We start from the raw sequence: 14,695 nt of genomic DNA, 5'->3' as shown, positions 1-14,695 counted from the left end.
TTTTCACACAAAAATCAGGGTCTATTTGACCCGCTAAATAAAGACCGATCATTATCAAAGCAGGCATGCACATTCTCTGGCCCAATCCTCTTCTCATATCATATTTGCGGCCTCTAGAGCAACCAGAAAAATCGACAAAATTTAAATATTTGGTCCATATCATCATCTAAATATTAACCGATCTTTACAAAAAACAATAGAGGTCTTCATTGGCCAGAACCCGTCCTACATGCAAAAATTCGTGAAGATTGGTCTATAACTGTGGTCTGCATCGTGTTTACAAATTATAATGGACAGACGGACGGACACACATGTCTAGATCGACTCAGCTAGTCGAGATAAGAGGATCGGTATAATTAATGGTGGGTCTAGGACCAATATTTGGCGGCGTTACAAACCCTTGGGGCTGCACAGAGCTATAATACCCTGATAACATAAATATTCTTTAATAAATCCACGCCTCTGTTGGAGCCTTGAAAAAAATATTCTTTAATAAATCCACGCCTCTGTTGGAGCCTTGAAAAAAATATTCTTTAATAAATCCACGCCTCTGTTGGAGCCTTGAAAAAAATATTCTTTAATAAATCCACGCCTCTGTTGGAGCCTTGAAAAAAATATTCTTTAATAAATCCACGCCTCTGTTGGAGCCTTGAAAAAAATATTCTTTAATAAATCCACGCCTCTGTTGGAGCCTTGAAAAAAATATTCTTTAATAAATCCACGCCTCTGTTGGAGCCTTGAAAAAAATATTCTTTAATAAATCCACGCCTCTGTTGGAGCCTTGAAAAAAATATTCTTTAATAAATCCACGCCTCTGTTGGAGCCTTGAAAAAAATATTCTTTAATAAATCCACGCCTCTGTTGGAGCCTTGAAAAAAATATTCTTTAATAAATCCACGCCTCTGTTGGAGCCTTGAAAAAAATATTCTTTAATAAATCCACGCCTCTGTTGGAGCCTTGAAAAAAATATTCTTTAATAAATCCACGCCTCCTTGGAGGCTTGAAAAAAATATTCTTTAATAAATCCACGCTTCCTTGGAAGCTTGAAAAAAATTCTTTAATAAGTCCACGCCTCCTTGGAAGCTTGAAAAAAATATTCTTTAATAAATCCACGCCTCCTTGGAAGCTTGAAAAAAATATTCTTTAATAAATCCACGCCTCTGTTGGAGCCTTGAAAAAAATATTCTTTAAAAAATCCACGCCTCTGTTGGAGCCTTGAAAAAAATATTCTTTAATAAATCCACGCCTCTTTTGGACCCTTGAAAAAAATATTCTTTAATAAATCCACGCCTCTGTTGGAGCCTTGAAAAAAATATTCTTTTATAAATCCACGCCTCTTTTGGAGCCTTGAAAAATATTCTTTAAAAAATCCACGCCTTTTTTGGATGATTGAAAAAATATCCGTTAATAAATCCACTCCTTTGTTGGAGCCTTGAAAAAAATATTCTTTAATAAATCCACGCCTCTGTTGGAGCCTTGAAAAAATATTCTTTAATAAATCCACTCCTCTTTTGGAGCCTTGAAAAAATATTCTTTAAGAAATCCCCGCCTCTGTTGGAGCCTTGAAAAAATATTCTTTAAGAAATCCCCGCCTCTGTTGGAGCCTTGAAAAAAAAATATTCTTTAATAAATCCACGCCTCTGTTGGAGCCTTGAAAAAAATATTCTTAAATAAATCCACGCCTCTGTTGGAGCCTTGAAAAAATATTCTTTAATAAATCCACGCCTCTGTTGGAGCCTTGAAAAAATATTCTTTAAAAAATCCACGCCTTTTTTGGATGATTGAAAAAATATTCGTTAAAAAATCCACGCCTTTTTTGGATGATTGAAAAAATATTCGATAATAAATCCACGCCTCTTTTGGATGATTTAAAAAAATATTCGTTTTTTTGTTTTTGCAAAATAGTCAGGCTGAATCCCAGTTTGTTGTTTTTATAAAAAAAAACAACTATTTATTAGTGGGGAATGTATGGCATTGTTTGCCGAGGGGTAAGGCAGGGAAGACTATAGTTTCGGATCACGCCACTGATCCTCATCAGTTCCCTTAGTTTTTTGTTGGGATATTCTCCCCAGAAGCTATTGCTTCTATACAAAAAACCTTTCATACCCAAATGTCTCTTGTAACAAAGCGAAGTACTTAGCTGACCAACGACATAAACTGCATGAGAATTTCGCTGGAGCCTCACTTCGAGGTTAACAAGGCATTTACAAACAATACCACACCTTTCCCACTGTTGTGTGTTGTCACATCGCGACAAATGCACACAACGACTTTGTTGGTGTTGCTAGTGTACAGCAACAAACCAAACAGTTTAACCGTGCCTGCGTCTACAACTTCAGTAGTGTTGGCGGTTTATTTGGGATACCATTTGTATTTTGATTTTGCAAAATAGTCAGGCTGAATCCCAGTTTGTTGTTTTTATAAAAAAACAACTATTTATTAGTGGGGAATGTATGGCATTGTTTGCCGAGGGGTAAGGCAAGCTAAGTATTCGTTACTTAGCTTGTGGGAGAACTTTCGTTCCGTAAGTCGAGCTTAAAAAAGATTTCCAGGCGCGCTGGTCGTTTGCGCAGTTTTTCCAGTTTGAAAGACCATTTTCGGCAATGTTTTCTTCCAATTGATCTTTCCATCTTATTCTTGGCCTTCCCTTTCTGATGGTTCAGCTGGTTCGCTTTTATATGCCTTCTGGGCTGGGGCATCTTCTCACCATTCTCACAACATGACTTAGCCAACGTAGTCGCTACAGCTCAATACGTCTAACAATGTCGATGTCCGAGAATAGCTGGTATAACTCATATTCACCGTTAACGCAGATCGGCCCATAGATCTTTCGGATAATTTTTCTCTCAAACACTCCAAGAGCTGCCTCATCTGCTTGCGCAAGTACCCATGCTTCAGATTCGCATAACAGCACGGGTAGTATCAGTGTTTTGTAGAGTGTTAGTTTGGTCTGGCGGGAGGTGGCCTTGGTTTTGAGTTGTTTGCTCAGACCATAGTAGCATCTGTTGGTCATCAATATCCTTCTCCGAATTTCAAAACTTATGTCATTCGTTTTGTTTATGGCGTTACCAAGGTATATAAAATCTTTGATTACCTCGAAGCTGTAGTTCTCAAGTTCCACAGTTGGTCCGAATCTACTGGACGTCTTGCGCGTTGATACCAGCAGCTTGGTCTTATCGACGTTTACGGCCAGACCCACTTTGGTAGACTCCTTCTCAATTTGTTTCAAGGTGGCTGTTACCGCTCTCAATGTTCGACCCATTATGTCGATGTCATCGGCGTAGGCGAATAGCATGTGTTGTTTGGTGTACAGAGAGTCATTTCATTTCGTTTTTGCCTCTCGAATGATCTTTTCCAGCAGGATGTGAAAAAGGTCACACGACAAACTGTCACCTTGTCTGAATCCTCGTTCGGTATTAAAGTGCTCCGAGAGGTCCTTTCCTACTTTAACTGCTGATCTTGTGCCACTTAAAATTATAATGCATAGCCGTATTAATTTTGCAGGAATGCCGAACGTAGACATGACTTTAAACACCTCTGAACGGCTGTCGAATACGGCTTTATAGTCGACGAATAGGGGGAATGTGAACATGTGTTTTCGTGGGTTTTTCAAGGCATTGGCGCAGAGTGAAAATCTGGCCAATGGTGGATTTCCAGGTCTGAATCCGCATTGGTATGGTCCAATAATGTCATTGACCATTGGCTTCAATCGTTCACAGAGCACACTGGATAGCTCTTTATATGCGATGGGAAGGAGACTTATTCCTCTATAGTTGGCACATATCGTCTTATCACCTTTTTTTTGCACCGGACACAGGATGCTGAGGTTCCAATCATTGGGCATGCATTCTTCTGGCAAAATTGTACTATTCAGCTGGTGCATGCTCCATACCAGCATCTGAAAACCAGTCTTGAATAGTTCGGCTTGTAACCCAACGGCACCTGCTGCTTCATTATTCTTCAGCCTTTGATACCAGAAGTTTTTCAAAATGCTCCTTCCAGATCCTCAGCACCCTGTCTGTATCTGTCACAAGGTTTCCTTCTTCATTTCTACAGGAGGATGTGCCTGCACCAAAGCCTTCGGTTTGGTGTTTTACCCGTTGGTAGAAGTTTCGGACTTCATTCGGACTCCTGTTCATGTCGATTTGCTCACGTTTTTCTTGTTCTTTCTTTTTTCTTTTACAAAAACCACGCCTCTCTACGGCTTGAAAAATATTCTTTAAAAAATCCACGCTTCTTTTAAGGCTTAAAAACATATTCTTTAAAAAATCCACGACTTTTTTAAGGCTTGAAAAAATATTCTTTAAAAAATCCACGCTTTTTTTAAGGCTTGAAAAAATATTTTTTAAATAATACACGCCTCTCTACGGCTTGAAAAATATTCTTTAAAAAACCCACGCCTTTTTTAAGGCTTGAAAAAATATTCTTAAAAAAATTCACGGCTTTTTTAAGGCTTGAAAAACTTGAAAAAATATTCCTCCTGTCATTTACCGATATTTCAACAAATAAGATTGTCCTTCGCCTAAGGAAATGTATAAAAAATAACCGATAAATAAAATACAAAAATGTGAAGGAAACTGAAAAGGAAAATGAATCATTATATGAATCAATATATGTATGTGTGTATGTGTTTCCAACGAGAGACATGTTCTCTCTGAGATTATAACTGAAAGTGTTAACGATGCCGGATGAATGCGGTGATGTCCTTGTTAATGGCCAAAGATGTATTAAATAAAGTGCTGACGACACCGTTGCCGATGATGATGATGACTTGCTTTTCACAATATATGCACGTACTTGGAAGAGCATTTTCGTAATTAAAGAAAATTATTCCAGTTTATTGTGAATTTATTTGCATAATAATGCAAACAGATGTTCGAATATGGAGTCATATTTTTGCGTTCATCAGTATTTTAAAAAGAGAATTTCAGATTTTTTCTTGTTATTAAAAGAAACCAAATAAAATAAAGTCAATTTTCTTCTTAAATTTTTATTTTATCCTGTGTGTAAGCTTTTTATCACCGCCAGAACATTTCTCACGTTGTCTGTAAATTGTGTGCAAGTGCTTCGTGCAGCTTAAAGTCAATATTTACGTTTTGTCTGTTCGAGAAGAAGAAGAAGAACGTTTTCGTTTTTTATATGCCGTTAGTTATTATGTTATCATAATCATATTTATTTAAATATTTTATATATACAAAAAATGTAGGTAGTGTTGTGTCTGTTAAAGCGGTTTTCGTTGTTGGTTTTCTTGTGCAGCAGCATGAAATGGAATAATATTTTGTTACCAAAGGGTTCTTGTGATAACAAACTGATTGAGAATGTGTGTTTATAAGAGGTTATAAGGAAGCACAGTGGTTACAAAAAATTCAAATGATAAGGTAAAATTTTATCAACCCCTTAAAGAGGCGTGGATTTTAATACCCTTCACCACTCGGTGGTACAGGGTATAATATCTTTGGCACAGCGTACTGAATAAAGTCGCGAATGATGTGTGTTAAGTTTCGTGAAAATCGGTTCAGATTTGGATATAGCTCCCATATATATTTTCGTCCGATTTAATGTAAATGGTTCACCAAAGTCCCTATATATCATTCGATTTGCACGAAAATTTGCGTAGCATACTGAAATGAGTCTAGAATGCTGTGTGCTAAGTTTCGATATAATCGGGTGAGATTTAGATATAGCTCCCATATATATTTTCGTCCGATTTAAGTTAAGTGGTGTACCAAAGTCCCTATATATCTAAGGACTTGCACGAAATTTGGCATACCGTACTGTAATGAGTCTAGAATGATGTGTGGTAAGTTTCGAGAAAATCGGTTTAGATTTAGATATATTTTAGATCATCCAAATTCATGTTAATGGTCCTTCAAAAATGCGGCGTCTGTTAGGATGCATCTGTTTAATATACCCATAGTGGTGAAGGGTATCATATAGTCGGCCCCTCCGACTTTACTGCTTTTCTTATTGGTTAAATACAAATTTTTTAAGCATCCAACAAGGCGTGGATTTTTTAAAGTTTAGTTTTTCAAGCCTTAAAAGAGGCGTGATTTTTTTAAAGTTTAGTTTTTCAAGCCTTAAAAGGGGCGTGGATTTTTTAAAGTTTAGTTTTTCAAGCCTTAAAAGGGGCGTGGATGTTTAAAGTTTAGGATTTTTTAAAGTTTAGTTTTTCAAGCCTTAAAAGAGGCGTGGATTTTTTAAAGTTTAGTTTTTTAGTCCTAAAATGGGAGTGGGTTTTTAATTATTTTTTTTTCAAAAGGCGTGTAATTTTAAAGGATTTTTTAAATAAATTTTTTTCAAGTGCGGTGGATTTTTTAAATATTTTTTTTTTCAAGTGGGGTGGATTTTTTCACTTAGTCTGCCACATTTATTTTTGGTTTTCCCTTTTAATAAGTCGTTCAATATTCTTGCACAGTTTTTTGCATAGAATATGTAAAGGTAAATATTTTAAGCCAATGTAAAATTTTATATTAACATACGTTACGTGTTTGGAGGTGGGGTGGGAGTTCTCTGGATGTATGTGTTCTGACAGTTTGTTATCTGTACTTGTATAAAAAGTACGTGCGTGCCATAGAAACTGAAAATCAGCAGTAAGCCTTGCTGCATGAATGCCTGCATTTGAGTGAGCGGTGAGTGTATAGGTGTGTGTGAGAGTGTGTGCGACATGGCTGTTTTTAAGAACCCTTTCAGGAATTCTTTTCCAATTTTTTGATAAATATTAAATTTCTTTGGTTGGCTGTAGATTTTTTTTATTATAACTCGTTTATATTCCACAAGAAGATTTCAATTTATGTTCTTGGAAATGTGTGACAAAACCATTACGCATATCCTCACCTTCTGTCCCCTTCCAAATTTTGCCGCCTTCACGACTAATCCATTGCAGACCTTTATCAGCAAAACAGGATTTTCCTCGTTGTTATTGCTGGTTCGGTTGTTTGCTTCGTTGCCTGTTTCCTATAGACAACGCCCCCGTTAACAATTACCCATAATTCAAATACAATTTTCAAGCAGATCTGTTAACACATTCGCTTATGGCTCTCCACTTTAATATTCGTGAAGTTTATTTGAAATTTTATGTTTTTTATTGTCAATTGCAGGTTGGGCTGGAAGGGGTGCAGGGGGTGGAAGAACGTGTTGAGCTTGTTTTCATTTTAATACCTTCTGCATCTAATTCAAACTGGGGAATATCGTATGTGTCGGGAGAATTCCTCTACGTGTTTATGTGTGTGTCTGCCCAGGTTCACATTGAATGGACCACCAGCAGCAGCAATTGTTCTTCTGTGGTTTATTTCATTTTATTTATTCGATTTCGAACATTTATTACCATATTGAAAGAGTCATGCCATTGGCTGTTAAGAAGAGGATTACATTGCTGCTGCTATGTGCCGCTCCTGCTGCCTCTTCTTCCTCGTCCTCCTCATTTTCGATTTGAATGTCGATTTATTGTTGAAAACGTGTGTTTTTGATTAGCGTTTATTTGTTTTCAGGAGTAGAGTAGTGGGGGAGGATGGATGGGAGAGGATGGATGGGAGAGGTGAGGAGAAAAAAACCTTCGTGTGGGTGTGCATTTGAAAGTGGTTATTTGAATGCGACTGGAAAACACAAATATGATTAAATATATATAAATGAATTGCGTATTATATTTCATAACTCTACCATGGTATTGAAGACAATTTTTTGGGAAATTCTTTACCAAGAAATTTTTATATGACATAAATAAGACAACACGAAATTGTTCGAGTGAAGAATTTGATGGTGAATACTCAAAGGAACTCTTTTCCAATGAATAGGTATGATTTTCTTTCATTATACATTTCATTCATTGACAATTCACGATGCAGGAACTTCGTGTGGTGTAAATTTTCTTCCAGTGAATTGTTTAATTTTGAAAATTAAATACAGGCTCTAATATTTAAAAAAACCAGTAAGGAAAGTAGTAAAGTCGGACGGGGCCGACTATATGATACCCTTCACCACTATGGGTATATTAAACAGGACTATAACATAAAATTGGATGAAAAATGTGATATTTATCTAAATGTGAATCTACCTAGATCTATCCATAAAGTATGTAATTCGACTTCAAACAAATATAAATAGGTCATCCGTTGGGCTATGTTTGTACTTCTAGAAAACGTAACTACGTAATTCTAAGCTCAATTTTGTAAGTTGTGCAACATTTGATGTCAATCTGACTAACATGAGGAGTTTGATGTCCAATTTACTTGAAATAGGGAGAAAATATATATGGAAGCTCTATCCAAATATTAAGCGACTTCAAACACACTTGTCACAGGTTAGGTTATACTACTTTCAGAACGTTTTGTTCCTATCAGCCTATTGGTTCCATGGTGCGTCAATTGCTTAAAATTAATCTATAATAAAAGGGAGCTATATCTAAATCTGGACCGATTTTCACGAACAAGGCAGACATCACTCTAGGCTCAATTCAGTACGTCACGCCGAATTTCGTGCAAATCGAAATATATATAGCGATTTTGGTGTACCATTTACATGAAATCGGACGAAACTATATATGGGAGCTATATATAAATCTGGACCGATTTTATCGAAACTTGGCAGACATCATTCTAGGCTCAATTCAGTACGGTATACCAAATTTCGTGCAAATTGAAAGATATATAGGGACTTTGGTGCACCATTTACATTAAATCCCACTAAAATATATATGGAAGCTATATCTAAATCTGGACCGATTTTCACGAACAAGGCAGACATCACTCTAGGCTCAATTCAGTACGTCACGCCGAATTTCGTGCAAATCGAAAGATATATAGGGACTTTGGTGCACCATTTACATTAAATCCCACTAAAATATATATGGAAGCTATATCTAAATCTGGACCGATTTTCACGAAACTTGGCAGACATCACTCTAGGCTCAATTCAGTACGATTTCGTGCAAATCGAAAGATATATAGGGACTTTGCTGCACCATTTACATGAAATCGGACGAAACTATATAAATCGGAGCTATATCTTAATCTGAACCGATTTTCTCGAAACTTGGCAGACATCACTCTAGGCTTAATTCAGTACGATGTGCCAAACATCGTGCAAATCGAAAGATATATAGGGACTTTGGGGCACCATTTACATGAAATCGGACGAAACTGTATATGGGAGCTATATCTAAATCTAGACCGATTTTCACGAAACTTGGCAGACATCATTGTAGACCTAAATGATTAGGCTGTACCAAATTTCGTGCAAATCGAAAGATATATAGGGACCGTTTACATTAAATCGGTTAAATATATATATGGGAGCTATATCTAAATCTGAACCGTGACCTGTGCCAAATTTCATCCAATTCGGAGCATAAATGCGACCTGTACTTTGTTTACAATTTAACATTGACAGACAGACGGACGGACGGACATGCATAAATCGATTTAAAAAGTGATTCTATACATATTCTCAAAAGGAACCATGTGTCTATCTCGTTTCCTTTTGCCTGTTACAAACATATGCACAAAGACATAATACCCTGAAGGGTATAAAGATGGACAAAGAAGACACATTAAGGCGGACCTTTGTATGGGAGCTAAATAAATATATGTAACTGCATTGAAAACCTTCTCGAAAGAAGATTATTATTCGGCAGGAAACCGTAGTGACAAATTACATTCATTTCAGAGCAAAAATCCTGAAAATAACACAAGTCGAAAATTGATTCGTTTAAGAAATCATTACCCACGAAAGATATTTTTCACAATTTCAGAACACGTAATGCCATATTACAACAACTTAGGTGGGAAATTCAAAAAAGATGTTACGGAAATGAGGCAGTGTCATTATATGGGGTCTAACTCTAAACATGGGCCTATATTGAATAGTTTCCGCAAATATGTTTTTCACACTTCAAGAGCACGGAGTGACATAGTACAGACACTTCAATGCAAAAAATGCGAGTCTTAATATTGGGGTCTGTGTCAAAACCTGGACCTATATTGGTAGTGATCTGCATAAATATATATAACAGCCTCTAAAAACCCGCATGACCAGTTACATTGATCGAAACCTTCAAAAAATGGGCAGTAACATTGAACGGGACCTATATTGAATCCGTAATTCAAAATTATCGCAACGTCGATGGGAATATGCGGTTGAAATCGTTAAAATACCAAAAAATGGGGAGGTAATGGTACCTTCCCATTTCCTAAAATGTGAAGCAATATTGACAATTGTTTAACAGAAAGAAAAACATGGATGCTAAGCCATTGAGATACCTCTTGTCAAATAAAACCAAAAAAGGACAACATGAAGACAGGAACGAATATATGATACCATCCACAACGTTAGGTTTATACAAGAGAAAGGTCTAAGATTTTCCGTAATCTAAAATAATGTTATTTTTATTCCTCTTTCGAGATGAGCTACATGATCGAAGTTGCAATGAAAAGCTCTAGATATACTATATTACCACCATAATGCGACGCGTTTCGTCGTTGGTAGGCTGATCATAAGGCATATTAGGCTACTTGATATGTTGTATTTATGTCGAAGTGCATCTACGAATTAAATTCAACCGTGTCAAGATTCGGACATTTGACATCACACCAGAATATCCCTTTTCAAAGCAATATTAGGTAGGGGAAAAAGAAATCCATTATTTGTATATGGACTTTATTTAACATGCTTCGGAATGTCCGATTTGGGCCAAATATGCATCGTTTTGTTGTATGATTTCTTGTCATTTTAAAGGCAACTTCATAATGCTTCTCTCATAGAAGTCCTGCCCTCAATTCGTAAAAAAACTCTAGTAGTCGATTTTCACAATCCACACTAGATATCAATTTTTTATCATTAAAGAAATTTTACAATGCAAGAAAAATATGATAATCGCTTAGTGCCAAGTCCGGACTGTATGGCGAATGTATTAAAAATTATTTAAAAAGCTCCCGCAGTTTCTGGCGAGTCAATGCAGATGTGTGGCGTTGTCCTGGTGGAACACGACACCTGTTGGCCAATTCTGGTCAATTGTTCTCTTCAAACGGTTCAGTTGTTGACAGCAGAGATCATAATTTAACGTTTGGCCATATGGAAGTAACACATCCAGTCCTACCAAATATATAATATATATCAGAGTATATCCTCGCCGATAGTCATTTCTGGTCACCGTTTGAGGTGCTTCGCCGCTCTTTGATCACGATTGTTTTCGCACAGGGTTATCGTATGTGATCCATTTGTCATCTCCAGTCACCATTCGTTTAAGAAACGGGTCTATCTGATTCAGTTTGGTCAAGACTTCGCAGATAGAAATTAGATCCATCCTATTTTTTTCTGTTAATTGGTGTGACACCCGAACATCGAGCTTCTTTATACCCTATACAAGTATGTTGTCAGGTTATTATAGGTTTGTGCAGCCCCAAAAGTTTGTAACGCCGCGAAATATTGATCCTAGACCCACCTTTAAGTATACCGATCGTCATATCTCGACTAGTTGAGTCGATCTAGACATGTGTGTCCGTTTGTACATTATAATTTGTAAACACGATAGAGGCCACTGTTATGGACCAATCTTCACGAAATTTTGCCTGTAGGATGGGTTCTGGCCAATGAAGACCCCTATTGTTTTTGGTAAATATCGGTTAATATTTAGGTGATGAAATGGACTAAATACTAAATTTTTGCCGGTTTTTCTGGTCGCTCCGAAGGCCGCAATTATGGTCCAAACATCGCAAATTTTGACATGGAGAAGGACGTAAACCCGAGAAGTTGTTAGTATATCCAAGAGGAGTGGTTGACCTTTAAATTGATACCAATTATACTGTCATTTTTGCCGGTTTTTCTGGTCGCTCCGAAGGCCGCAATTATGGTCCAAACATCGCAAATTTTGACATGGAGAAGGACGTAAACCCGAGAAGTTGTTAGTATATCCAAGAGGAGTGGTTGACCTTTAAATTGATACCAATTATACTGTCGTATGAACTCGGATGTGGGAGTTGCAATTAAATATTCAGAGGTATCTACGTATTCCGATATTATTTAGTAACCCACTACTAAAGGTCGGAAATATAACACTGACCGCTTTTAAATGTTGCATGAGGTTCCAGTTATGGTCAAAGACAACGCCTATAATTTTCAGTGATGATCAGATTATAATATTGCGATGAAGTGGACCGAATACTTAATTTTTTATGTTTTTTTTCGATTCGATGTCAATAACAGGCCGAAGGGAATCTGGACAATTAATTATAATGGCTGTACTGATTAGGAATATTAATATTCGAAAAATATGTGAGTGTAATGAAGAGGTGCTGGTGATCTTCAATTGGGCTAGATTGAGCAAATATAACGAAATATTGCCCAGGCACGGAATAAACATCCGCAGAAAGTTAGAGTTCCGTGGTAGTTGTGTAGGGTATCGTATGGTCGGCCGCGTCCGACTATACTGCTCCGCTCACTGGTTTTGAATCCAGCTTTGTGTAAATGGTTTAAAAAAGTTTTGTGGTGGATTTTTAGCTCCTGGACGATGTAACGACTGCTAACATGCCGGTCAACTTCGATCAGTTGGGTCCATTCGACTCACTAAATATTGACCGATGTTCATCAAAACTGTCACGCTTGTTCTATGGTCAGAACCCTCTCTTTATGTAGAAATTCGTGATGTTCGGGTCTTAATTGTGGTCTCTAGAGCACCCAGAAAACAGACAAAATTAAGTTTTGATTCATTTCATCCCCCAAAAGCCTTTATAGAAAAACCTGATAACTATGTTGTGTAGGGTATAGATATAAAAAATTAGGCAAAACATTTATATAGGGTCTATGTCTAAGCATAGACCTATATGAAATAGGTTCCTTAAAGAAAACGGAACGCTCACGTGGAATAAGGGGACCACATCCCCTCTCGATTTCAAATTTCAAACAAAATTTCAAAAAATTATCAACCAGCTGGCAAATAATCATATATTATGTTAAAGACTTGTAACCTTAGCTACATGTATTTGAAGACTTAAAGAAGAAGAAAATTCATGTTGTTGTTTTCGAAGGCGGGAATGATTGCAGATCACTGGAACATCCGAATCTCAACATTGTAGCCTTATTAAAATACTACATATCTGGTTCTGATATGTATTAGGATTACTGACTTCACTAGAAAATTAGCAAAATTGCAGGGCTAGAAAAATTATTTTTTGGAACATCGCCTATTTTCGACCAAAAACCAAGAGTATTAAGGACCATCTTCGCCGACTGGATTTATGCCAGTTCATACGATATCTATGTAGGTCCAGAATAACGTGCTAAAATTTAGAACCGATTGAATTAATTGACACGAAATTTTGCACAACGTACTGAAGTTAGGATAGCCTAAAGTGTGCAAGTTTTATTAAAATCGTTTAGAATTTAGATATAGGTCCCATATATATTTTCGTCCGATTTTTAGCAAATGGTGCACCAAATAATTAAAGGGTGGACTAAGTAATCAATTGATGATTATGGATGAACTGGCGATTATTTATTGAACAGCGCTCTGTGTCGCATTGCACAAAAACGAATTTAAATCTGCCCTAATGACAAGTAATGAAGCCCTGCCCTAATGACCAAAGAAGAATCCATTGTAACAAATATCAGCGAATTTGGTTGAAAAACTCGCTCAAGAACCCCAAAAATACCGAAAAAGTATTAGAAAAACTGGACCGATATTTATAATTTTTAGTGGAGACATTTGATACCCAATAAGAACCCACTGTACCAAATTTCAGCTAATTCGCTTGAATAGCGGGCTCCTCAAAGAAAAGGGGGGAACCCTTGTGAGCCCATCCGTAGCCCGATATAGCCATCTTCGAACTTGACCTGCCTGCAGACAAAAGACAAGTCTATGAAAAATTTTGGCGATCTATCATAATTCGTTTAGAGGCTAGGGTGATTACAACAGAGAGATGAACATGCTTAAATCGTCATCGAATTGTACGCTGATGATTTATATATATTTTATAGGTTTATATATATTTTATAGGGCTTGTACCTCACCATAGTCCGGTTATTGATTGTACGGTATGGATTGTACATATAGACAAAGGTCATATATCACATATATCACAGGTCATGTTAATGGTCCTGCAAAAATACGAGGTCTTTTAGGATGCATCTCTTGAATATTGCCAAGGTGGTAAGGGTTATCATATAGTCGGCCACTGGTTTTCTATTAAGACTAACTTTCTTCCTGGCGCCTATGGAAGCTACATACACATCGGGTTATCTATAAAGACTAGCTAGCCCTAGGCTGAGTAACCCAAGCGTTTTGCTTGCAGACTGCACCCCGTTGATTAAATTTTCAGGCCATTAGCTTCTCCATTGAAGTCCTTTGATCTTGAACACCTGTATTAAGGTCCTTAACGTTAAGTTCGTCTACAAAGACTTCTTGGTCTGCAGGCCGTCTATTTAAGCTTCTCTAAATAGACTGCTCTAAACTTCAGTTTGTATATTAAAACTACATGCTGTTAGTTTCTCCATTTGAGGCTCTCTGGTTTTGACCTCCTGTATTGAGGATCCTAGCCTTCTGGTCGTTTACAAAGACTCTCTAGCTGTCACTTGTCAATAGAGATTAACTGCCCTTCAACTGAGGCTCCCAAGCCTTCAGTTTCTCCATATAAACTCCCAAAAATTCAGATAGTATATATCAGTTACAGACCGATAGTTTCTCTTAAAGGTCCCTGGCTTTGAACAC

The sequence above is a fragment of the Musca vetustissima genome, unplaced genomic scaffold, assembly GCF_032173495.1.
Source record: "Musca vetustissima isolate MV318-11 ecotype Yass unplaced genomic scaffold, APGP_CSIRO_Mvet_v1 utg18946, whole genome shotgun sequence".
Taxonomy (NCBI): Eukaryota; Metazoa; Arthropoda; class Insecta; order Diptera; family Muscidae; genus Musca; species Musca vetustissima.
The sequence above is the reverse complement of the archived record's forward strand: the minus strand, read 5'-3'. Positions refer to the sequence as shown.